Source organism: Octopus sinensis, linkage group LG2 (assembly GCF_006345805.1).
Source record: "Octopus sinensis linkage group LG2, ASM634580v1, whole genome shotgun sequence".
NCBI classification, from domain to species: Eukaryota; Metazoa; Mollusca; class Cephalopoda; order Octopoda; family Octopodidae; genus Octopus; species Octopus sinensis.
The window spans coordinates 107,407,451-107,434,185 of NC_042998.1; the positions used below are offsets into that span (position 1 = coordinate 107,407,451).

Below are 26,735 nucleotides of genomic sequence, written 5' to 3' on the forward strand. Positions count from 1 at the left end.
TCATCACAAATAGCTGAAGCCACTCAATCAAGATATAAGTAAATATCTTGAGCCAGGATGGACAATTAAGTTACAAACTAAAATGTTATTTCCATGAAGAAACATCTAACAGATTCTTAGTTATGAAATGTAACACAGATAAAAGCAAAACCACTTTCTCCACTCCTCTATAGTAGTAAGTTTTTATTTTAACACTATTTTCTCTTTTCCACACATCATCTCTCACTTCCTTCTTCTACACAGAATCATAGATTTATTGCTATAACTTGCATGTAAATTCAAATGTACACAATAAAGGATTGGAGTAAAGGACAGCTGGAATTCCTAAATGGAAGGACCTACTGAGGGCTAAAGACCAAATCCAGCTGGGGCAAAGTTTCAGCCAGAACAAGGGTGATATGATGGTGGAAGTGAGATAAACAGGGCTATAAAAGCAAAGAACCAGGCTTGGAAAGATTGGAAAATGGAGGCAGCAAAGAATTATATCACAAAGGTAGCTAGATAACGGGTTTATTAAGCAAGGGCAGAAGTAGAAAGGGAAAAGTTTGCCAATGTCATACAGTATGAGGTGTTTTGGATTATTAGACAATCAGAAAGAATCGAGATGTAGGAGAGAAGTGTGTATGGATGTTTAATGATATGGAAGTATTACTATGAAAGGGTATTAAATGTGGAAAATGCAAGGGATAATCTTTCCAACATGGACCCAACAGAAGGATCAGCTATCCTAGTATGATAGATATGGCAATTAAGGATATGAAGATAAGGAAAGCCCCTGATCTACTGTGTATCACAACTGAGATGCTTAAAATATCTGTAACCTAATGTCCATGTTGGCATAGATCCAGAGGCTGCATCATGAATGTCTGCTTTGGTATGGTTTCTACAGCTGGATGCCCTTCCTAATACCGACCCTAGCCCAATTAATTAGGAACAGAATTAGACTGGCTGAAGTTTGGTTTTGTGCCAGGGAGAAGTACTGCTGATGCCATCTTCCTAGTTAGAGAACTGCAGAAATACTGAGTTAAAAGTAAACCATTGCACTTGGCATTTGTTGACCTGGAGAAAGCCCTCAACAGAGTCACTCCCTCTATGATCTGGTAATCTTTGAGGAAGTTAGGAGTAGATAAATGGCTTGTGAAAACCATGTACACGGATACTATCAATAATTGAAAGTTAGTCATGAGTACAGTGATGATTTTTTACTAGGGCTTAGTTCTCTGTCCCCTTCCATTCATCATTGTCATCCAGGTCTAACAGAGGAGTTTATGATCTGTTACCCTTGGGAACTATTATATGACAATGATCCCATTCTCATAGCAGAATCTGAAGTAGATTTAGAAAATAAATTCCAGGTATGGAAGCAAAACCTAGAATCAAAGGGCCTTGAAGTTAACTTAGCAAAGACTGAAGTTCTAGTAAGCAGGAAAACAGGAGTCAATACAATTCAAGTAAATGGCCCTGCTCAATATATAGGAAAGATGTAGACAGTAATTCCATATGGTGCAAGCTATGGACACACAAGTGGTGTTGTAGGCTCACAGAAAGTTTAATAGAGAAAGGAATATTTGTGTGTGTAAGATGCAGAGAAGCACTAAACATTCAGGACACATAGGAAATAGATTTTCTCAAATGCTCTGGAGATTCCCTAGAGGTAGTAGATTGTCTCTGTCACCTAAGTGACTTAATTAGCAGTGGAGGAAGAGGCTCTAAAAGTATAGTTGCTAGAATAAGAACAAAATGGAGAAAGTGAATGCAGAGGACATGCAAAGACTAAAAATGAATGGGTTTGCAATGTCAGTGTGCATGTACAACAAAGTGTTAATATACTGAGAGAAAAATTAGGCATAAGTGGAATCAGATGTAGTGTACAATAGAGAAGACTGCACTAGTTTGGTCATATTATGCATATGGATGAGGCAGCAGAATAAAGAAGTACTGGTTGCTTAAAGTGGATGGGACTTTTGAATGAGAGAGACCCAGAAAAACATGGGACTAAATAGTGAAAGCTGATGGAGCCTCATGGAGAAGCTGACATGGAACTGAGCTGGTTGGCAATTTGCTGTGATTGAGCAGACTGGTCCATCAGAGCAAAAATGAAATCCTGAAAACATTTTATTTATGTTTGTATGTGTTGATGCTGTCCCAACACCCATTTGCCTCATCAAGCATTCCCCACAGCTCACTCTTAACCCCTTCCCCTAACACCCATCACTTCTCTATCTATGGCATTACTCAATTGCTGTAATCATTTGAGAGCAGAATCAGCACATATTACATCCCACCACACTCAACATTCATTCTTTGGGCTACTAGTTAACTTCTTCCCCACTGGAACATCTTCTATCCTTCATTATCATTCCTTTCTGCACTATTTTCACCAATCACCTCCTTGGCCATACTTCATCTTAATACTGCACATATCTCCTGTCGTTCTTAATTTCCTCTCATAACTGCCATCACACCCTACTCACTATTGCCACTCTTATGTACTTCTACATCTTCCTTCCCACAGCGCCTACACCTTGCACATCATCTCCCTATGTTCTTAGTTATCCTTCTTCATATGCCACTGGTGTCTCTACCATCTTACCCACCCTCCATAACTTGTACCTTGAAGGTTTGCTCTGGCTTCCCATCACTAGCCATTATCTTCCCATTTATTCCCAACCACCCTTAAAAAAGGCAGGGTAGCCATGTCTTTTCTCTATAGCAAGATACCTGCATTTGTCCCACTACCATATTTTAACTTCTCAACACTTGGGATAAAGCCACATCCCTTCTCTCAAATAGTCCCTCCACCAATGAGTCAGGAGGGCTTTTCTTTTCCCTTTCCGTATTCTTACCTGTTTTGTAAGTTACTTGGTGACCTCACTGGTGCTGGTGGCACAAGAAAAGTACTTAGTACACACTGTTAAGTGGTTGGTATTAGGAAGAGTATCAAGCTGCAGAAACCATGCCAAGCTGACATTAGAGCTTGACACAGTCCTGCAAACTTGTTAAACCATCAAACTCATGCAAACCTTAAATAGTGATGATAATGATGATGATGAAGAACCATTAATTTATTACTACACATTTATTTTCATCTCTGAACTTTGCTCAATTTGTAGAAATCCCAATACATTTAACAGTATTCTTTTAAGAAAGCAAAACAGAAAACACCAGCCAGCAGTTTTGGGTGGTCTCCACTTCTTTTCATGACACCAATATTCTGACTGCAGCTTGTAAGTCTATTTATTGTTAGCTACCCCATCCACTTCTAGAAATTCAAACTTTACAAACAAAACATACAGCTTACCCTAAGACCTGCTTTTGATCCAAAACAAATCTAATATACTGTAGACATACACTACCTCTCTCCTTTCTTAATATACCCCTGGCTTTCTCTTTTCTTCATTGCCTTTGCTGTTTGAGCACTCTTAGCAGTATTATGGAGACATAAGGCCACAATGAAGGCTGCTCAATTAGGAGAGCAGAAATTTTTAATCAAAACTCTGCAGGAGGATAATATGAACTCTGAACAAAGACAACCTATCTAGAAGAACAGTAATTCTAAATAAAAATGGACACAAAGTAGTAAGGACTCTTTATTTTGGCAAACAACCTCTCTAGTATTTGTGATATGATAAAGTACATCTAGTCCATGTGTAAAGTATTTGATGACAGGAAAGGAATAAAACCCATTAAATCATACTAAAATTAAGACAGCCACAATCCTTATATGCAGGAGTAGTACTTGTGTTAATACTGCAATGGTATTGAGAATGACCAATGCACTTGGCATAATTGACATTAAGAAAAAGACATGGAAGTGTTGTACAAGAGGTTGCTGAATACGGAGAATGCATGTGAGAAAGAAGGCCTATCTTATGGAGAATTAAGAGAGATCAGATATTGAAGTTGACTGATGTATAATCAAAAGCATGATTAAGGATATAAGAGCAAGGATAGTAGATATGATGCTAAAAATAACAACAATGTAAGGCTTGCATTAGTCACTTGCATCAGTGTTAAATTGATGGACAAAGTTATGAGGAAAATAGAAAAATTTATAGCGTAACAGATTAGCAAATAAATTAGTTTAGATGAGATTCAGTTTAGGTTTGTGTTGAGTCAAGGTACCTTTGATTCTCTTTTCACAGAGAGTCAATTACAACAAAAGTTCTTAGCTAAAAGTAAGCTACTATATCTAGCAGTCACCAGTCTGGAGAGAGACTTTGATAGGGTACCTTGCTTATAGTCTGGTGGTCACTAAGAAAGCTAGATATAGCTGAAGGGCTTCTGAGCAAAGTACTGAAGTAAGTCAGCAAGTTGAGAGTTAGTAATGAGTTCAAAAAGGAATTTAGCCAATGTAATGAGGTAAGCATGCTTCCTTGGATGTATATTAGGTTGCATGAATGATGGAACGCATATCAGCTAAGAGAAAAAAATGGGTAAAAGAGGAATCAGATGTATGGCATAAAAGAGTAAGAAAGGATAATGTAATGCTACAGACATGATGTATTTGGAGGATGGAAGTTGAATTAAGAAGTGATAAACAATCTAAGTGGAATGAGTCTGTAGAAGAGGAAAACATGGGAAGAAGTGGTGAAGGATGATCTCAAGATACTTAGTTTCATGAGAGAGTTGAAAAAGGATCTCAAATGGCATGTTGTGCTGGAGAAGATCACATCCAAACCAAGCAAGCAAGGAAAAAGAAAGGACATAATGATGATAATTGATGGAAGCTGTAAGATTAAAGAAAGAAATAAAATGCTAGTTTGCATCAGCTACAGTAGCTTTAGCAAAATTAGATACTATTTGGAAAAATAAACAAGATAACACAACTAAAAAAAATTGTTTTTCTGGGGTGGGGGAATAATGATAATTGAAAAATGCACTCTTTCAGTACAAATCGTAGTTGTTAGACTCTGAAAGGACAATGGCCATTTATTGACAAACCTCCAGTAAAGTTATTTTTTGCAGCAGCTTCTGACCACTAATGACTTCTTGTGGAGACACAACATATATAACATTGCTGTGATGTACCTCTCATACATAATGGAGTCAAAACTATTACAAAGACTAGGGCCCTTTTCACTAGTATACAACTTCAGCACATAGCAACTGACTTTAGAAATTTGAGGTGGATGGCATGTATATCTGCTTACATTGCACAGCAAGTTGACTTGATAAAGTCACAAATAAGATGCTACAGGGCAACTTCATGAAACGCAGTCAGAAGTTAGCTACTAATCATCTCAAACTAGTGACTAACTATGACACGGACTGTGGTGTAGATAGCTTTCAAATTAGAAATAATAACTAACTACCACATAACCATATAGCATGGGTGGCAAAAACTACAGTAATCGCTGAGAGAATTAGAGAAGTTTGTGGGAACCAGAAAATTGAAGTTAATGTTTGAAAACCTTTGAGGAATTTTGGAAAGTGGTTCAAGCTACCTATTGAATAGCTGCAAATGTTGATAGCTCTAATTCAAAAGTTATTTTGTGACAGCTCTGAAATGAAACTATCTTTCAATATTTTGTATACCAATGTGTATTTATTAATATTATACACATAAATCAACTGTGATTACAAGTATAATCAACATAGACATATTTTTCAAAATTAATTGCTGAATAATTAAAATTAATGTTTCACACAGGTAATTAACTAAAATTGTATATTATCTGCCCCAAATCCAAAGAAGGGCAGTACCTTCATGGGCCTTGCAGACCCTTTTGGACTTAGAGACAAAAGTAGGTTCATGAAGCTAATGTAGTTAATATTCAGTCTAAATTATTAAAAAAAATATTTTATGAAGAAAACATTTGCTAATTACAGTTCTGAGGTGGAAGTATTGAATAAAAAATTGATTGGATTAAATAATTTGAATGTCTGTGATAATTAAGACTATCTTTTTTTATATATATAACACCTAATCAACTCTGACTTGTAATTCATGTTCTAATATCAATTGCTCTCACTATGACATAAGTTAATAGTATTTGCTTTTCTTTCACAACAAAACCATTAAATACCATTTATTAACATTTCTCTTTATAAACATTAATTTACCATTGTTTTGATAGTCATATTTTATCACTCCCACCCAAACACACTCAAAGCACTTGCATCCCCACTCCCTGTATCATTCATTATATGCTGGCTTTATTGACATTCCAGTCATGGGTATTGTCTTTTATCCTGGTATATTATTTTCTGAATTGAAATTTTCAATATGGTTTTACCATTTTAAAATAGTAGGGAGTAGGTTAAAAAAGATTTGGCTGTTATCTCAAGCTTGTCCAAAAACTATGTACAAGCTCCTATATTGGAACAAAGTAGGATGTAGACTATCAGAGATGAAGGAGAAACAGCAACTGTCATACTACAGCTGAAACCTCTTTACTTACCTCTAGTGAAGCTCCTACTAGAGACTGCAAGTATACGGGAATAGTGAAAGACATGAAACACTCAGATTGTCACAATTCATTCCTTTCATAGAATAAACTGCTCTCAGTTGGGAATAGTCTATCTAAAAAGCTATGGATCACACCCTGTTGTACAACTAACTATATAAATATCATACAGCTGTTCAACAAGGGTTCACTAAATCTAAATAACAACAACCTACACAACATATTTCACTTTCTGACCAGTCATCCTGTCTCAAGATGCATTCCTCTGTAATTCCATCTATGCTCATGTTTTTGTCTCATAGATTAACTACTCGTTATCTCTAATTCCCTGAAGAGGGATAACATTTACTCATCCTCACCAGACTAACAAATAATTAATTTAGAATGGGTACATAATTATTATAATCAATACCAAAACAGACAATTGAAGCCTGATGCAACTCTCTGGCAAGCTTCAGTCAAACCATCTAACCCATGCCGGTATGGAAAGTAGACACTAAGTGATGATAATGATAGTATAAGATCAAAGATTTGTAAAAGTGGATTGAGTAAGTGTAATTGTTTCAAAACCCTTTGCAACTGATAGCCATTTTATCCACCCTGGAAAAAATTTGAACTTTGTCGGGGTAAGTAACTATATACCAATAAAAAAAAACTGAGTCCAACTTTCTACCATCTCAACCACTCCAACAACAGCAATAATTTAAGAACTGTGGTTGGCAGAAACATTAGAGTGTTAGACAAAATATCTTGCAGAATTTGTTAACTCTAAACATTCTGAGTTCAAATCTTAAAATGCAAATCCTCTGCATTTCATCCTTTCAGTGTTGATAAAATAAAAAATCATTCAAGTACTGGAGTTAATATAATCTACTACTTCCCACATCCCAAATTTCTGATCATGTGCCTACATAAGAAATTAATATTAATAATAGCATTTCTGTATTTGATGAAACATTCAGCAAGTTGATAATGTTAGCTAAACCATGTACCTGTAATAGAGAGGATAAAGGACACCTACTATAGCTACAACAGAGCTAGACAGATTTAAGAGCTATTGTAAAATAAAATATTAAATACTAGCAACAACAGAACATTTAAATGGTCACTTGTGGCAAGAAATAGCAGCTTGCTATTTTACATAAAGAAATGGTACATTAGATAATGTGGCTCTGAATACCATTAAAAAGATAAGGTAGTCATGGTTGGAATGTCTTTGATTATCAAACTGCTTGATTGGGATTCACCTCAAGAACAACTTTTAATGTTAATCTTTTTAAAATGACTGAGTGATGCACACACACAAACATGTGTGTGTTCGTGTATGTACATGTGTGAATATGTATTTATCAGGTTGTTTTAGAACAATTATTTAATGTTCTTAGCTGACATGGCTTAAGACTTATAGATTATAGCTGATTAGTATTTCCATTTCAACTTTATTTACCACTGGGCCAATGACTATGGAATTAGAACTATTTAAGACCTATTTAGCTTATTTGTTTACTGACAACTATAAAAGCACACAAAAATTTGAAGTATGAGGAACAGTTTAAACTTGCAGATAAATGTGAATTAGCATGGGTCCACTGACTAGCTTATTTCAATGTATTGATAATTACAAGCACATAAAGTTTCAACTTTATATAGGAAAACCTGCCAGAAATAACAGCCAAATCTGTACTCTCCAATGTGAGAAAAAGGAAAGACATGTCAGCTAATACAGTCATAAAATACTTAAAATTAACTCTCCAGTGGTGCAGTTCTGTATTTTTCATAGCTAGTGTGGTGGGGTATGGAGAACTCCACTCACAGTTTAGCTAATTTTAGTACTTTTTATTTCTTTATATGTGTTCTTAATAATTTTACCAAAAAACATATTCTGATATAATGTATTTATTTAACATCTAAGCAAAAACAAATGAGTACTCTTTGAAAATGAAGGTCAAACAAAATAAAACTATTTTTTGGTGGGCAGAGTGCTCCTTTCATGTTTACTCATTGTTTGCACTATCATCCTCATCACTCTGAGCAAAGCAGTCAATCCAAATGTATATAGCATGTTCCAAGTAGATGGGCTCATAGCACTTCTGGTAGAAATTTATTGTCTTATGATCCTTTGCTATGGGGCACAATGAGCATCTTTGTATGGAATCTTCACAATGACATTTTAGAGGTAATTCCTTAGATGCCGAGAAATGTTGAATCTTCCTTTTCAAGTCTTTCCTCAAAAATGGGTTTGTCTTCTGATGATGGATATGGTCATCCACCAACTTGAGTCCCAGTTTCCTCAGAAACTTTCAGCACCTGACAGCTGTTTGAGAGTTTTCCATGAATATATTGTATGCATTTTTCCTGCAACATTGAGTATGGTGTAGAAAACTGTAACTGGCCAATGTCAAGTGTTTCTGGAAACATTGTAGATGGAACACAACTGATCCACAGTGTCTGTAGAAAGTAATAATCTCTGGTTTTCTTTTTTCTTTTGTATTTTCATCAATTGCAGCATCATGATGCATTGTGCTCAGTAGGACAACATTTTTACCTTTCTTGGAAACATATGAGGTCAGTGTAACATCCTTCTGGAAACTAAACAAGTTTGTGTATTCAGTTCTGCCTCTTGTGGCAACAAACTGAGGGGGAAGTTCTTTCTTGTTCTTTCTCAGAGTTCCAACTAATGTTAACCTGTAATTCTTCAAGAGACCAACTGCAAGCCCGTAACTTGTAAACCAATTATCCATAGTAATATTTCTTCCAGGCCCATTTATATAAGACACCAACCATTTTACCACTGCTGCTCCTGAATTATCTACAATAGAAGAGCCTTCTGGTTGTTTCCCCAAGTAGACCTCCATACATTGAAAGTTTTAGCATCTGCCAAAATATATTTTTATGCCATGTTTTGCTGGTTTACTTAGCATGTAGACCCTGAATGGACAGTTCCCTCTAAAGGCAGCTAACATTTCATTATAATTGGAGACATTATAACTGGAGATACAATTATCAATAAATTTCTCAAAGAACATGCTAAAAGGTGCCAACTTATCTTCCAGCCTCCTTTCAGCCATCAAACCTCATAGACCTCAGCAGGAAACAAAATCACTGCATAGTTAGTGGAAAAATTTCAATTCCTGTACTATCAGTTGCCCAAACATCTTCCATATTCATTCAGTTAACACTAAAAACTCCTAACAGATAAAGCAGTCCTATTACAGCTTCCATCTCCCTTCCATTAGTATGACCTTCTTTTGGCTTAGCTTTATATTTTCTTTGTTTATTGTCAATGTAGATATTAGTGCAAGCTACTAATTCATTCAGAAGTTCTTGTGTGAGAAACAAAGACCAGCAGTCCTTTGCAGCATACACATATTTTGCTGCTTCTCTTGGTCCTGGTGAATCCTGGTATATGTTGTGTGCATGTGTATGCCATGAAAGACATGGGGGAACTTCTTTCCAGAGAGTTTTATTATTTTTGCCTATAAACTGCTTTTCTGTATTCTTGGTAGCCTGCTGTTCATCATCATTAGCTTCATCTGTTTCTTCTAAAGGATCATCTGGTGAAGTACTCCAATATATACAAAAAGATGGGTTAGTTATAGCTGGAATGGCTCAGCAAGATTTGAACTAGCAACAAAAACGGAAACACTAAAACAGGCAAGGTATATAAGCAACAATATATATATATATATAAAGAAGATAATTCTGATCACATCATACGTTTATGTACAGACCACACTCACACATCACCTAAAAACAAAAAAATATTGAAAAGGAAAGACAACTTGGACATGGTACTGCTTGTTTCTGCAACAAGTTACAACTCACACAGTACCTGTCACTATGTGTTCACCCCAATCCTTAAAACATATTTACAACATCTCAGAACACCACAGAACTATCCTAAGTGTATGAGAGAGAGCATTTGTGTGATGGCTTGGCTTATAGAGTTGTCAAATAGCACACTACCATCTTGAAAGAGAATAGAAACATTGAATAATGTAGCCCTTGATGTAATATTCAAGAGAATGATAGGATCTGCTCAGTCATGGTTGACTTAGGGCTAAACAACTACAACACCATCCTAACACTATTCTTCCTGTTCAGTTGAGACAAAACAATATGCATAGGTGTTGGTATGGGTTGCAACCATGTGGTTTCAGATTCAGTCCCACTGTTTGGCACCTTTGGCAAGTGCCTTCTACTACAGTCCTGGGCAAAACAAAGCCTTGTCACTGGATTTGGGAATCAGAAACTGAATGAAGTCCATTGTGTGTGAGTCCAACCCATGCCAGCATGGAAAACGGACATTAAAGGAGGATTATATATATATATATATATATATATAAGTTCAGCAAAATTTAGATTCAAATGAATATGATACTTAAGTTAGATGCACCAGAATTTTGTACGGTGTTATCCATATAAATCCATGGGGTGATTATAATCAAAGTAAGCAACAAGAATATCTTCCGTAATTTGGTACGATCGTTTCACGCTACATCATTTTATTAAATATTGTAAGTATTACATCAGTTTTAAAATGTTGAGCAATCATGTCATTCATAGAGGTTTTCCATCAATACATATATTTATTTCCATGTTAATTGATAACATTATAAAGAGGGTAGATATACAGACAGAGATATCAATTAACATGGAAATAAGTATATGTATTGATGGAAAACCTCTATGAATAACTGATGATTGCTCAACATTTTAAAACTGATGTAATACTTACAATGTTTAATAAAATGATGTAGCGTGAAATGATCGTACCAAATTACGGAAGATATTCTTGTTGCTTACTTTGATTATATATATATATATATATATATATATATAGTGAAAGAGAGAGAGAGAGATGTACTCTTGTCTTGATATTGTGTGACAGTTGTGAATAAGCATCACCATCCTACAAGGGATGTTCTTTGTTTCTAGTCTTCTGTGGAAAAACATGCCTGGCCATAGGGAAATATTACCTTGCTGGAAAACAGTGACAGACAGTCACAGGAAGGGTATCCAGCCATAGAAAATCTGCCTCAACATGGAAAAGGGAAATGTTAAAACAATGATGATGTATCTATGTACTCTGCAAAAATGTACAAATGTACCCAGTAAAAGGCTGAACTAAGCTTGAAATCTTAAACAACTTTTGTTGGAAACTTGCTCTTCCTAACCAAAATATGTGGGAGACACAGACTCAATGCTTTAGCTTTTTTATTGGTTTGATTTGAAATAAAGGGCTGTACCCATCGTCTTTGAGACCGGTGTAGATTCCTCTTTGAGCAATGTCAGAGTGATGCCCAAAAAGAAGAAAATGGTCAGAGAAGGAATTCTGCAAAGCTGAACTGTCATTCTAGGAAGGAAGGACTGGGCATAGTGGTTAGTGCAAATCAAGGGGGTGGGGCTGGACACAGTATGAGTAATGAAAGGAAGCAAGACAAATCAAGAGTATATGAAACCAGCCAGCTCCAAGGAGTATAGAATCAACTGTACTAGAAGTTGAAAAGGTAAAGTGAGGTGACAGCATATGCCTGGACTAAAACTTAGAATTTTTTTGCTCTGGAGAGGAAGGTTAGTTTTTGTGATGCACTTTGTAGCAACCTTGAGGGTTCTAATTGTAAGTTGTTCATGTTTAGGGAGGAGAGTGTATACCAGTTTTTTTTTATGTGTAGTGATTATGTATGTGATATTGATATGACCTCATTGGAGAATCGTTACTTTGAAGTGAATGGCAGTCCTGATGGAGTGGAAAGAGACAAAATGTGCATAGTGAAGTTGAATACATACATAGAGGGTTTTGTCTGTGGTACTAGAGAACTGGAAGGGAGAATGATTCCACAAAGTTTGACAAGGACCCCAGAAATTAGCTGCACTTTGGGAAGTTTTAGATAATGGTCTTGAAGGAGATGTAGTACTGGCTAAGAGCCAACAAGTTTACAGTAGTAAGTGATTTTTCTCCAAGTGTTGCAGGTCAGGTCTGTTGCCTGAACTATTGCAATGCAGCTATGAAAGCACCACTTTGTGATTCGGGGTCCCAAGTTTTGGCTATGTGTGGGATGTGGAAGGCCATTCTAAAGAGGATGGTTTCAATCACTTACCTAGCTGTACTTGATGGTTCAGTGATAACACTTACTACCAGAGATAGTTAATAGGATTGAGTTCCAACTTGGCTTCAAGTGCCACAGAGCGCAGTAGGTAGAAGTGTTGCTTTGTATGTGAATGTGTGGATGGTAATCTCAATGAGACATTGGTTAAAACCAATAGATGTAGAAATATAGATAGTTCAGTAGAGACTAGATTTGAAGGTGAAAAAGAGATAACAGATGTGATGTTTAGATTTCTGTGTTAGTTAGGGATGCAGGGGATGAAATTAATTGGTGTAAAACAATGGAGATTGCAACCATCAGTATGAGAAGAGTGGAAAGCACTGAAGATACCAAGGATGATACATAAAAAAAATGTGAGGTGAGATATATTTCTTTGATAAAGATTGAAGAGGATTGGGTTGCTAGAAGAGTTTGAGCCAAAGTAACTGTAAGACCTTACTGCTGATGTCCAGGGGGGAGTGATGAGTGTTAAGAAGAGTAGACTTTATATAGGTACAGAAACCTCCTTTCAAAACGAAGTACAAAGCGTAGCTTGGACAGCAGAAATGAACTATAAAATACCAGGTAAGAGCTTGGTTTTGAGACAAATAAGGTATATAACTTGCATATTAATAAGACATGATGTATAAGGTCAAGGTTGGATTAGATTCCACAGATATTAGTAAAGAGAATGGAAAATTATCTAGAAGATTTATTGTTATTTATTAATTGGGGGGAGGGGAGGGGAATCAAGGAAAGTGCAGTGGATATCAGTGAACCACGGGATCACAATAACAATAAATTTTTTGTCAAGTGCCTGGTCACAAACATTTGCAACAGAGCTTAATATCACTTCTATGGGCCTGGAAATGATATCAAATTGTGTGGTACCACCACTCCAAAAAAAAAAAAGACTTCCTATATGTTCACTTAGCTCATTATATATAGCAGGATTCATTAGATAATATGACATCAGTCACATGATTCATGGCCAAGCAACAATGCGTCAAAAGAAGGAGATCAAGAGAGAGTGAGAAAGACAGAAATCAGAGATACCAGTGTTAAATGAGCAAAATGAGGAATATAGAGTAAGAGAAAGAGGGCATGCGAGACAGTGTGGAAGGTACTGACTCAGTGTGGGAAATACAGACTCAGTATGAGAGATACAAACTTTAATGATGAAATAAACTGGTCAGGTAACAAATAGTCTCTAAATCAAATTCTGTGAAGTGGCTTGACAACAGTGCAAATGTAATTAATGAGCTCCGAAAATAGCAAATAAAGGCACATGGTGCTTGCCTGATTTGTCTTTAATTCTACTTAAGTACAAATGGCAGGAAATAGGATTATAGTTCAAAGATGAGTTCTTCTAAATAACAGTAGAATAACAATAATATAACTATGATGAAATCAAAGGATTAAATTCACAAATAATCTAATCTGAAATCTGTGGAAACAGCTAACAGATTTTAAACAAATAGGGAAAATGCTTCTAAATGCTTCAAAAGCAGAAAAAACATACAAGGACTTTTTTTTACAGATTTATTACCTTATTTTAGTTGCTGAACAATCTTTCTGAGCCATATAAGATACTGTATCGTGATCTAATAGTATTCCTGAAGAAATGTTATAAAGAACAAATATCTGATATGGTGCACTCAGAGAATTCTTCTACTGAATTCAGAATGATGGAGTGAAAACACCCTAAAAATTGCTTCTGTCCAGAAGTACTTAACTACCATAGTAACATCTTCATACACATTAAACTGATATGCATCATATAGAAGCAGCACTGTGAGAGACTCAACTCTGATTTTAGAAAACATCAAAGCATATGTGACTTGAGATTTACTGTCAGACAAATCACAGAAAAAAAAATTCATCAAACAAATTATATGTATTGTAATTAATGAAAGACAGATTTTTTCCAAATTAATAGTATAAATAAATTGTGCTGCATGAAAATTAGAAATATTCTTCATTCTTTTATATTGTAATGGAGGTTAAAATATATATTAACACTCTCAAATCCTTGAGCTTCCACGATGAGAAGGTAGGTACTTAATCAAAAGGATACATTTACTTAATTTGTTTACAACTTTTAAGACAACACCTTTTGTGTCTCTATGGAGAAAAGAATAGGCATTGAGGTTTTCACCGTGAGAAGTTAACAGAGTAAACCAGTTCTGACTGAGTTTGTTGTCATGTTAGATATATGAGATGTACAAGTTAAGGACTGAAATGATTAGGGACATATACAAAGTACAGAAAATCTTCCAGTTCATGTCCCAGACACCAGCCATCTACTAAAATATAAGGGTGTGTATTCAAACCCAGCTAGAAGTGCCATAGCTTGGTGAGAGAGAGTGTGTGTGTGTGTATGTGTGCGCACGCACCAAAGCTTACCTATCAGACTTACTATCAGGAAAATATGTACGGCAATACTGCTTTGTAGTAGGAGAGATATCAATCTGTGCATCATGACTTGAAACAAGGCAATCTAATCTCTCAACTTTAGTTAAGACAAAAACTAGAAATAAACCAAAAGTGATAATATCTAAAAAGGAAATTACGAGAGTCATATCAAAAGTAATGCAAAAGTGGGCATAACTTTTTTATTAATTAACACAGGATGCTTTTTTATTAACACAGGATGTTCAAACTCCACATATTGCTAGAGTAACTCTTCTGTTCTTCATTGCAGGAAAATAATGGGTCCCAAACAGAAGCAGCATAGCATCACTGAATTCTTGACAAAGGAGGGGTGTTGGCTGTCTGACATCCACAGAAGGCTACATGTTGTTTACAAAAAGTGACAACATTGAAAAAAGCAATATGCACAGAAGGATGAAGTTTAAAAAGGAAACTAGCATTGAAGACAAACTATGCAGTGGGGGATCGTTGACTATGACCAGACATGAATCGCCATTGAGTAGATAAACTGATTCACAAACGCAGACAAGTCACAATAAATGAACTTCCTGTACAACTAGACCAGTGGTTCCCAGCCCCTTGACACCCAGGCCACATTCCTAGCTCCCCTACCCCAAGTAACCACCACAAACATAGACTTCTTTCTGAAGCAAATTCAAAGCAATTGTATTTCCTAAATAAGACTTAACCTAATGACCCCATTATTTTGTTGTTTTTACATGAATTGCCATCCCATTATCACACCAATCTTTACATGAATTGCTACCCTGTTATCACCCCACTTTTCTTCAACACCCCTTAGGAACTTTCCACCACCCCCAGGGGGGCAATACAGACCACTTTGGGAACCACTGAACTAGACTACGATCATAATGCTTTACCGAAGATGGATGGATTTTGATATCAGAGATCATCATCATTTAACGACCATCTTCCATGCTGGCTTGGGTTAGATGTTTTAACAGGACCCAACAAAATAGCAAGACCGTGTCATGCCTCATGATTTCTGCAGCTGGATGCCCTTCCTAACACAAACCACTTTACAGAGTGTGTACCTTTGCAATTGACATCCGATCTGAAGGTAGAAATTTATCAGAAATGTTTGAAACTAATGAAGACAATGTTTTTTCCCAATTTCATGACAGGGAATGAAACATGGACATATCTTAATGATTCAAATAAATGAAGGCTCAGTCCACAGAATGGTATCACACCTCTTCTTCAAAGCTTTGAGTTTTAGGATGGCAAGAGCATCATTCTGCTTGATTTTCTAGAATGTGGCAGTACCATAAACAGCAAGCTGTACACGAAGACACTCAAAAAGCTTACAGACACCACAAGGAGTTAGAAACCAAACAAGAATTTGAAAACAATCTACATTCATCATGATAATGTGCAACCATACACAATTGTGGCAACAAATCAGGCAATCAGCAAATCAAATTTGTCAGTGGTCCCTTCTCTACTATTACTGCCAGGGTCTGGTGTGCATTAACTTTCACCAGTTCGGTTTAATGGAGAGCAGTCTTTAGGGATGACAATTTGATGAAACAAAAGAAGTGAAGGTGGCTACAATAATGGCATAAATGCATTGCTTGTGATGGTAGACTTTACAGAGTTATGGCTTTCTATAGAGGAAATTATTTTACCAACAAGTGCAATTTAAACACCCTATATCAGTTATGTCCACTTTTGCATTACTTATGTTAGAATCTTTGTATAATTTAAAAATTAATAAAAAACATAAAACATGTACTAACTTATACAATATAGCTCAATTTAATGGATGAATGGCCATTATCATCAGTATCTTCATTGTTTTGAGTTGAAAGAAAAATTTTGATTATGTACAGGTATTACTGAGATTTATTATGAAGTATTATAAGAGATACAGTGTCACAAATTGTTTTAGGGTGAATGAGTAACTTCATTTACTAAATGTATGTCAAACACTACCAATATCAGAGATGTTAGTTCATGCAGTTTGAGTTAGCTGAGTAATAATTGTCAACAAACAGAATAGAATATTTTCTTTGTTAGTACGCCAGGCAAAATGCTTAGCGGTATTTTGTGTGTCTTCATGTCCTGAGTTCAAATTCTGCTGAGGTCAACTTTGCCTTTCATCCTTTTGGGGTCAATAAATTAAGTACCAGTTGCATACTGGTGTTAATCTAATTGACTGCCCCTCCTCCCCCCAAAATTCAGGTCTTGTGCCTATGTGTAGGAAAGATTAGAAGGTGGCAAACTGGCAGAAATGCTTAGTGGTATTTCGTCTCTCTTTACATTCTGAGTTCAAATTCTGCCAAGGCCGACTTTGCCTTTCATCCTTTCGGGGTTGATAAATTAAGTACCATTTGCATACTGGGGTCAATCTAATCGACTGGTCCCCTCCCCACAAAATTTTGGGCCTTGTGTCTAAAGAAGAAAAAAATATTTTCTAGGATTTTTTAACACTATAGGCGATCTGAGCTTCCAGACATTTTACAGAAGAGAATGTAAGTGGACAGAAAAACATAGCTCACAAGAAAATGTTTATGCTAAAGCAGAATGAAAAATGTAAAGCTTTCAATTGTAGGAAACTGTGAGACATGTAGACATTCTGTTATGGTCACATAGAAACAAAGCATGCAAATAAATTCGTCATTTGAAAGTCAACTAATATAGACCCATCTATGGAATTACTTGATTATAGAACCAATGATACAGGCTAGGAAACCAATAAAATTGTGATCCTTAATTTAGTTTGTGTTGTAATTGCAAAACCTTCTCACACAAAACATTGTTATAGATCAAATTTTTTTCATCTTCATAAATACTAGATAAATGAGGTTACAACACACCTCTGTTAACAATGAATTGAATATTTTCCTTAACTTATGTAACATATAACTTAAATAGTTTTTTTTTATATATAATTAAAATGGAAATAACATTACAATTATTAACATGTCATAAAAATATAACCTGATAAAATAATGTTGTTCAACAGGTGTCAGCCTTGATTCAACAAACCTATAATCAAAGGCATTCCAGCCATGACCATCTCATTTTTTTTTTTCAGCTATAGTGTATCAAAGACTACATTATCCAATATGTGTTACCCATTTTTTGAAGATGAGGCGTGATATGAGGAAACTTTCATTGCTATTTCTAGCAGGTTGACTGACTATGTAAAAAGTTACCTCATTATCTTGAAATAACTTCTTTCTTTTCTAGTCTGTTAGTCATCTGATATGTCAGTTGCTCTTTACATTTGGTCAGGTTGTAGTGGCTGTTCTACGTATCAGCCTGTTGTCATTATCTCTCTTTAACTATGTTGTCGCTTCCTTTCTCCAATTGCCCTTCATATACACTATTTCTCTTTTCTCTCTCACCGGTTTTTTTCTTAGTTTTTTTTTTTTATTATTTCCAAACATACATAATAGTATTCAATATTTTCCAAATTCAATTGCAATGTTTTAATAATATTGTTCCTTATGTGATTTGTTAAGCTTTCTTTCAACCATTTAGCAACTAGGTACTGTATTTGATTTCAACAAACCACATTTTCCTAGGTCATCTTTGTGTATGGAAGAGGACAGCTGCATAAAGAAGTGTCAAGCTCTAATTGTGGAGGGTACCTGTGGAAGGGATGGACCCAGGAAGATGTGGGATGAAGTGGTAGAGAGGATCTTCAGATGCTGGGCCTCACTGAGGAAATGACAAGGGACCGGGAAATGTGGTGATTTGCTGTAGTACTCGAGAAGACACATCAATCTAAGTAAAATTGCTATCTTCCATACGTACACGCTTGTCCTTTCAGGTGCTGGTGCCACATAAAAAGCACTTTTGCCGGTGCAGCATAAATGCACCAGTGCCAGTGTTGCGTAAAAAGTGGTTGGCATTAGGAAGGGCATCCAGCCATAGAAACCATACCACAACAGACAGCTCCCTACTAACCAGCTCCATATCCAACCATCCAACCTATGCCTCCATGAAGAGTGGACATTAAACAATGATGATGATCTTCTTCAGATACCCTCCTCTAAAAACAGATGGCACTTCTTTGTGCAGTTACCTTTCTTGCACACATCAACTGATAAATTTAAAGCCCAGCCAGTTTCTCAACTTACTTGTGCCCTTTTTTTCCTGTAGGTTAACACTACACACATAACTTTTCATAGATGTTCCACATCCAATAACCAAGTCTCACAAAGCAGCATCATATTTTTGACACATACTTCATACAGTCCAACTTGCACATAAAGAGAGGAACACTTTTGTTGCAAACAGAATTAACAGCTCCCTAAGCTTCTTACACCCTCTCTATACTTTTAGCAACTATATATCTCTACAACTAACATCAATTAGATTACCTATGGAACAAAAGCTGTCAACTACATTTTGTGATTGTCTAGGCAGTTCAAAGACTTCATTTCATGAGTACTTCCTAATGTTACATCTATCACATCTGAAATCCTGGTTCACTGATATCATTTTTATTAATACTCCTGTAAATCTATCAGATCTGATGTGAAGGTGCATGGCTTAGTGGTTAGGGTATTTAGCTCACAATTGTAAGGTTGTGAGTTAGATACCCAGTGGCATGCTCCAGTTCACTCAGCTGGCAAAAACGAATTGCACCTGTAATTCAAAGAACCAGCTTTGTCACATTCCATATCATAATGAATCTCCTTGAGAACTACCGTAAGGATACGTGTCTCAGCACTTGCATGTTAAATTCATGAGCATCTGGAACCCTTATCATTGTAACTGACAGAGTGCCAGTTAGCAGACCTAAAGTCTTGGTTTACAGGTGTCATTTTATGAGTACTATTAACTACCCCTGCACTTCAATCACATCAGAAATCCTGGTTCTCTGTCAGTCAGTCTGTGAGAAAAATTGACTTCATTAGAACAAATAAGGTCTACAGAACAACAATTATTTGTCAAGCTCCTACTTACTTTTTATGTCAAATGGATAAACTTAATTGTAATATTGGAAAAAAACTCCAGAATATAGTGGGGATGTTGCAAACTTGAAATCTACACTAATGCTTACTTTTACTAGAGAAATATTTCAGCCAATCTAAGTACCAATGAGTACACTACTCCATTACATAACACTGCATACCACACAGGACTCACTATACTACTGTACCACATCACATTCCATAACTTTGCAAGTGAACAAGTGAGTTGTTTACTGGTCATTCAAAATAGCAGCCAAATCTTTCACGAATCACACCCTCCTATCTTAAAAAAGGAAGAACACACTGGAAAATATAATAATAGAGACACTGTAAAGGAGTGAAAAATTGGACAGGTGGTCACAGCTACAATGTCTCTAATTATAGGCCTGCTCAATCAAGGGTGACCTGACCTTGATTATGAAGGGGTGCTGAAAAGAGTATTGTGAAAGATCTGGTTGGAGGCCCAGCCTTCTGAGTTCTTTTACAAGGCTTAGAAAAACTGAAGGACTATTGCAGTGTGTGAATCTAAGAGGAGAATATGTTGGATAAAATCATAATTAATTGATCCTCTTGTATTTCTTTTTACCCAAAGCTAGGAATTTCTCAGCACTCCCTCGTATAACTACACCACATTACACTACTGAAACATTACTCTACTCTACTCTCTCTCTCGCATATAACAGGCACTTCGTTGGTTATGACAACTGTTCTAGTTGATCCAATCAATGGAACGGCCCTCTTGTGAAATTAACATGTGAGTGGCTGAGCACTCTCAGACATGTGTATCCTTAATGTAGTTCTCGGGGAGATTCAGTGTGACACAGAATGTGATAAGGCTGGCCCTTTGAATTAGATACAACTTATTTTTACCAGCTGAATAGACTGGAGCAATATGAAATAAAGTGTCTTGCTCATGGACAGTGGACCGCTGGAAATCAAACTCATAAACTTATGATCAAGATCCAAATAGCTTAACCAGTAAGCCATATGCCTTCATACATGCACATATATACACAGAAACTATGTCATAATCACACCTCAATATTTCACCCAATTCTAATTCATTAAATTATTTACAACTGGTAAAATCCATTTGGAAAGAATTGTTAGACAGTTTAAATACCTGAAAGATTAAGTCTGTAAGTAACTACTTTATAACAGAATTGGGCCATAAAAATACCTGCAAAGCAACTGTTATCATAAGTCATGTCATAATCACAAATGATATGAAAACCATGTTGAGGGATATTTGATTGCTATGTTGTGTAAGTATGTTATAGCTACACTAAGGAAGAATCTAAAGAACTTCAGTATAAATTATACAGTCCAACTGGAAACACAGAATGACACTCATTAAAAATAAAAGGTAAATTGAAGTCAAAAAGACTGACTCATTTTCATTGAAAAATTCACTACTTATGCTTTCAAGAATTCCTACCTCTCAAAAAGAATAAATGACTAACAGTTTAAGACTTCAGGTATTTTAAACTTGAAATTTCAACTAATATTTTTATCTATGTAAAAAAAAATTTCTATACCAGAAGTTATACCTTGTGAAATCACTTCAATGTCTTATCATTACTAAGGCAGATATCATAACAGTCCACTAAAGATTAAATCTTGGATATTACAAACTTTTTTAATTGTGTGCTTGACAGAGGTTAAGACTTACAACAAACCACATCTAAGAGGCTGATTCTCAACTGCTTAGCAATTTATAAATACTTACAGCTTTACTGTATGTAGATTTTAGAATAGCTATGTCACATCACTGTATGTCAAAAGAGACAACTAAGTGTTGGCAACAGGAGGAGCATTCAACCATAAAACACTGCTTCAGAAAGCCATCCAACCCTTGCCTATATAAAAAAGAGCACCTAAAATACTGATAACTACTTTGAGTTAGATGTGGTTTCCCTTTTAATTGGATTGTTCTGATGAAAGAGGCTATACCTATGATCTTCACAAGCTTTCTGAGACCAGTGAGATCACTGCAGTTAACATTCTTCTTGAGCACTTGCATGTTGACAACTGCAGGAAAAACATGTACAAGGGAAGGTTCCAGAGGGTTTACAATCAAGGAAAGATTGGGTCTTGTGGTTAGTATGAAGCCTGGAGGAAAACAAACTCTATAGTTGATGAGAGGAGAGACAAGTGAAGCAAGAGTGTAAGAGTAGAGATGGAAAAAAGACCAGCCAACTCCAAGGAGATAAAGCCACAGTAGTGGAAAAGCAGAGAGAGGAGACATCATATCAGTGTACTGGAAGTTGAGATATACTAGTGAGTAACTTTGCAGAAATCATTCAGGTGGGTTTTCTTAGGATGTCTGCAAGTGTGTAGCATCAGTACTGATTCAAATGAGGGAGCAGTGCTCCACTGTAGGTCTTGCCTGAAATTTGTAGAATAAGTACTAGGCTTACAAAGAATAAGTCCTGGGGTCAATTTGTTCAATTAAAGGTGGTGTTCCAGCATGACCACAGTCAAATAACTGAAACAAGTAAAAAAGAATAGTTCAGTGTGGAAGGGAAGGCACATTTGGGGCGCAATGAGGACAACTGAAGTATTATTGTTACAGCCAGTGGCCTTGTTGGTTTAAAGCAACCAGAGGTGGTTTCACACTTGGCGTGTATGTACATGTAGAATGAAAAAGATAGCTTGAGAGATATATCTTATGTGTGTAGAACTGGATACAAAATGGACAGAAAATGTGAATGCTTTTACAGTTAAGAACTGGAAGGAAAGATTCCACAAAGTTGACAAAAATCATTTTAACAAAGGGGAGGTAGGTCATATAGACTGTGCAAAGCACAGGAACATCCTTTACATTTTGAATGATGATCTTCAAGAATGCCATCTATTTTGCATTTTGTGACAAAATTCTTGAACTACATTGAACACCACTGAAAATGCTTTTGGGAAATTTGACAAAGACAACCTAATGGACTTCATATCTTACCAAGCTGCTGCAACAACAATCAAATTATAGACAGGTATACAGTATGATATATTACTCATTCATGTTTATCTGGTCTGTGACAGTAACAATCATAAGATGACTTCATTTCTTTCTATCCTTTCCTATCTGGATTATATTCACCATCAACACAGTACTTTACCAATTTGTCTATAACAGCGCTGTTATCTGTTGTTTTTTTTTTATACATCAGTTGATGTATTTAATGTCCAACCATTCTTCCCAGCTCACTTGTGCTCCACCCTACAAGCGGGTTAAAATTAGGTTTGTGTATGTGTAATCTCAAGAGTGATCCAGAGCACATGTGATAATGTGCATTATCATCTAATTCATTATAAAAAAAATAATGTAATATAGAAACAGTGAGAAGATAGGTAGTGAACTCCATCAGTAACCTGGTTTCATTTCCTGATTGTAATTTTACTTGACATTTGTCCCCATATTAATGTCACAACACCAACTTACCATATCAATCTGAAGCCTAGTAGCACCAGCATTATTGTCAATTTCAAAAACAATATGAATCTTTCCTTTTCAAGTAATTGCAGGAAAATAGCTGAAATTTCAAAAGCTGTAAAACTACCATCACTGTGCTTCCCTTTTTTAAACCTAGGACATTAATCGATGTTCATTGGTTACCAAACAGAAAAGCATGCTTACTTTGAAAATCTACAAAACTATATTAATACTTTGGTTCCTTATTTGCTAACTTTTTTCAAGAATCTTACAGAAATGTCTTCAATCTTTATTACCATTAACGGCAGTGCCCCAGCTTTGAGCTGAAACCGATAAAAGAAAGTAAGTTACAGTACTAAAGAAAAGATTAAAAGAACATTACAGTTCCAAAATATGGAATGCACTGCCAGTAGCCACTGTGAAAGTTGAGGACAAGCAAATTTTAAAAAAAACAAAACCTTTTTCCACAGCAACTTAGAATATTACTTTCTAACTTGACATAATTTACATTTAATAGCATCTGCAACTAAGCAGTGTTCTAAAACTATTCCTGGGTTGACAAATGGAGCAGTAGCTGTGCACTAATAGATGTTTTATTCTTCATCATTTCTGAATTGGCAGCAAACTGCTGTTTGTACTACAGTTTGTGTACTACTTACTTAGATAGAACTATAGCAACATATCACGCGATAAAACTCTTTCATAAGTACAAATACTCTAATTTACCACAGACACGTTTGATTGACAAAAATGCATGACTCAACAAAAAAAACGAAACCATAATCAATAAGGATAACCAAACCATGCAGACATTTTGGTTACATAAACTACGTATTTATTACTTAAATTATTTATATTGCATGTTAGTGTGGTCTGATAGACTTTTGCGATTTACAAAAATGCTTAATAAGAGTATATAGCAAACGGTTCATTTGTCTGGAGAAAAGAACTGAACAGATGTTAACGGAAATAATGAAATCCTAACTCGAAATAGATGAAAATGATTGTGTGGCTTATATTTGAAATAATTCAACTTAAAAACACCCTTTGTACCAATGTTTTATTTTGCAACACAGGATGATTGCTCTATCATTGATAAGAAAATGAAAATATAAAACGTATGGTTTCTAGGAAAATAGGGTTGTTGCATCACCATTATTTAAATGTTAGTGTTTGTACACTAGAGGAATGGTTTTAATGGTGAACAGATAGACCAGGGATTATTTTATGATATCATCAGACGAAGAATTGATAAACTGTTCGCAAATACCAACATCTCGTATGGTAATTGAATAAAATAAAACACGCGTTTCTAAGAAAATTTATATGAATAAAACAACTAGTGAGTACAAATATGGTGGTAATAAATTTGTTACGTGGTTGTAGCATGACTGCAGGTGTATGTGTGTGCAACCAGCTCTCCCCCGTCCCCATGATGTTTGTAATTGCATTCAGAACACCAACAAGGTAACAGCTACGAGGTCGTTCGAACAATTAGAAACAACAGCCAAATCTTCCTCAAACCATAGGCTACTGTCTTTTTAAAAAAAAGGACACTTTAAACAATGTATATTCCCTGATAACAGCAAAAAAAGAAATAAATAAAAGACGGGTTGTCATAGCTGGAATGCCTTTCATTGCAGGTTTTCTCCATCAGAACTCTCTTACTAGAAATAGCAGTTAAATGTCACTCAATCGTCACCCGACTGTCTTAAAAAGGACACATTGAACAACGTAATCTGGGTACACTATTTCTGTAAAGGGGGCGAATTGAGGGAAATGTGGTTGCTATTTCTGGGAGGTTGCGCAAATATGTAGAGGCTCACTCGTTGGTTCGTTCATTAGTATGGGTACAGAGGAGGTGTGATAGTCAATATATATTTTTTTTATCTGAGTAGAAAGAGAGGGAGGAGATAAATGCAGTCCATCACATCAACATATTTTTAATCCGTTTCAATAATTTATATATTAAATTGTTGAACTGACATCACAGAAGAGGCACTGTTAACAGAAACCTTGCAAGAACCAGGTTGTAGACATTATAGTAGTACCTTGCCTCTATAACGGTGCTGAAATGCATACTGAAGTAGGAATATAGCAGTATTCATAAATTTTTCGTCTACGCAGCAATGCTTGCAGAGTTTGAATATGTATGGGTGGCATGATTCATAGAGTTTATTTCACAGAGTAAATAAATAGAAGACGAAATAAAGGCTAGTGGAGATTTCTTAATTATTACTACATCGAAGCCACTTAACGAATTCCGCTTTTTCATTAGACAAACAACAGTATGCATCTGTCAGGTGCTTCGTTTGAAGCCTACTGCTTGCTGTCTTGTTATTATTGAAAGAGGCGTTAGTGACAACAACAATGATAAGAAGAGTGAAAGTATAAATGTAGCATCTTGCAGTGAGATGAAGTAGAGATGTCAGCCATGTTGAATAGCTAATGTCACACGAGATGTGTGTGAGGGACACAAAGTAGAGAATAAACATTAATCGGACCCCACCTCTTTCAGAAACAAATCGAATAGTGCTAGGTGTATTTTGGCTTTATGAGCAATACAATACGAACATATGGAAGAAACTTAAACATCATGTACATACACACACTTGATGAGATGTGTGTGTATATATATATATGTGTGTGTGTGTATATATATATGTGTGTGTGTGTGTGTGTGTGTATATATATATATATATATATATATATATATATATATATATATATATATATATATATATATGTCATGTGTATGTTAGCTAAGATGGTAAATTAACTGAATAATAATTAAAAACTTCATTCTTAAAAACGGTTCTTTAGATCCACATATAAATAACTGGGAATAATTTAGTTTCAAGCCTTGTTTAAATATGAATGAAAATCAATGCAGACAGTGAAGCGTATAATTGATATTTTGAAGGTCTCACAATAAATGTTCTGCGCCAACACAGACACATAATAGTAAGAACTTAGTGAATAGATCAAGTATTAAAATAATAATAATAGAATCGCGTAGTGTAGTAAATTATATTGTTGTAATGTGTGAATGTTGTAATACACGATATTGTTGTGAGTGGTATTATACTAGTGACTAGTAAAGTATATTGTTGTGAGTGTATATTAAAAGAAAAAATGAGACACTACAATGTGACAATTATACATACATACACAATTTTTATTATTTTTTAAAGCTGAAAACACTTCAGAAATAACTAAGGGTTTCGAATTTCGTGTTAAATCAATCCTAGTAATTGACTGGTACTTATTCGTTCTATGAAAAATTAAAGGTAAAGTCAACTTGGACGGGATTTCAACTCAGAACCAAAAAGACTAGTCAAAATATAAACAGTGACAAAAGAATAGAAGAGATCAATGTTAAATTTGTCAATTTGTTTGTTCTGTCTATAACATGTTTGTC

The 26,735-nt window shown here is 35.5% G+C and overlaps 1 protein-coding gene across 1 annotated transcript in view; it reads right to left on the reverse strand.

Moving 5' to 3' along the window:
* LOC115224304 (ras-related protein Rab-39B) overlaps positions 1 to 26,735 on the reverse strand; it is a 35,429-nt gene that overhangs the window by 7,049 nt on the left and 1,645 nt on the right. The gene's annotated exons all lie outside the window — the stretch shown is intronic.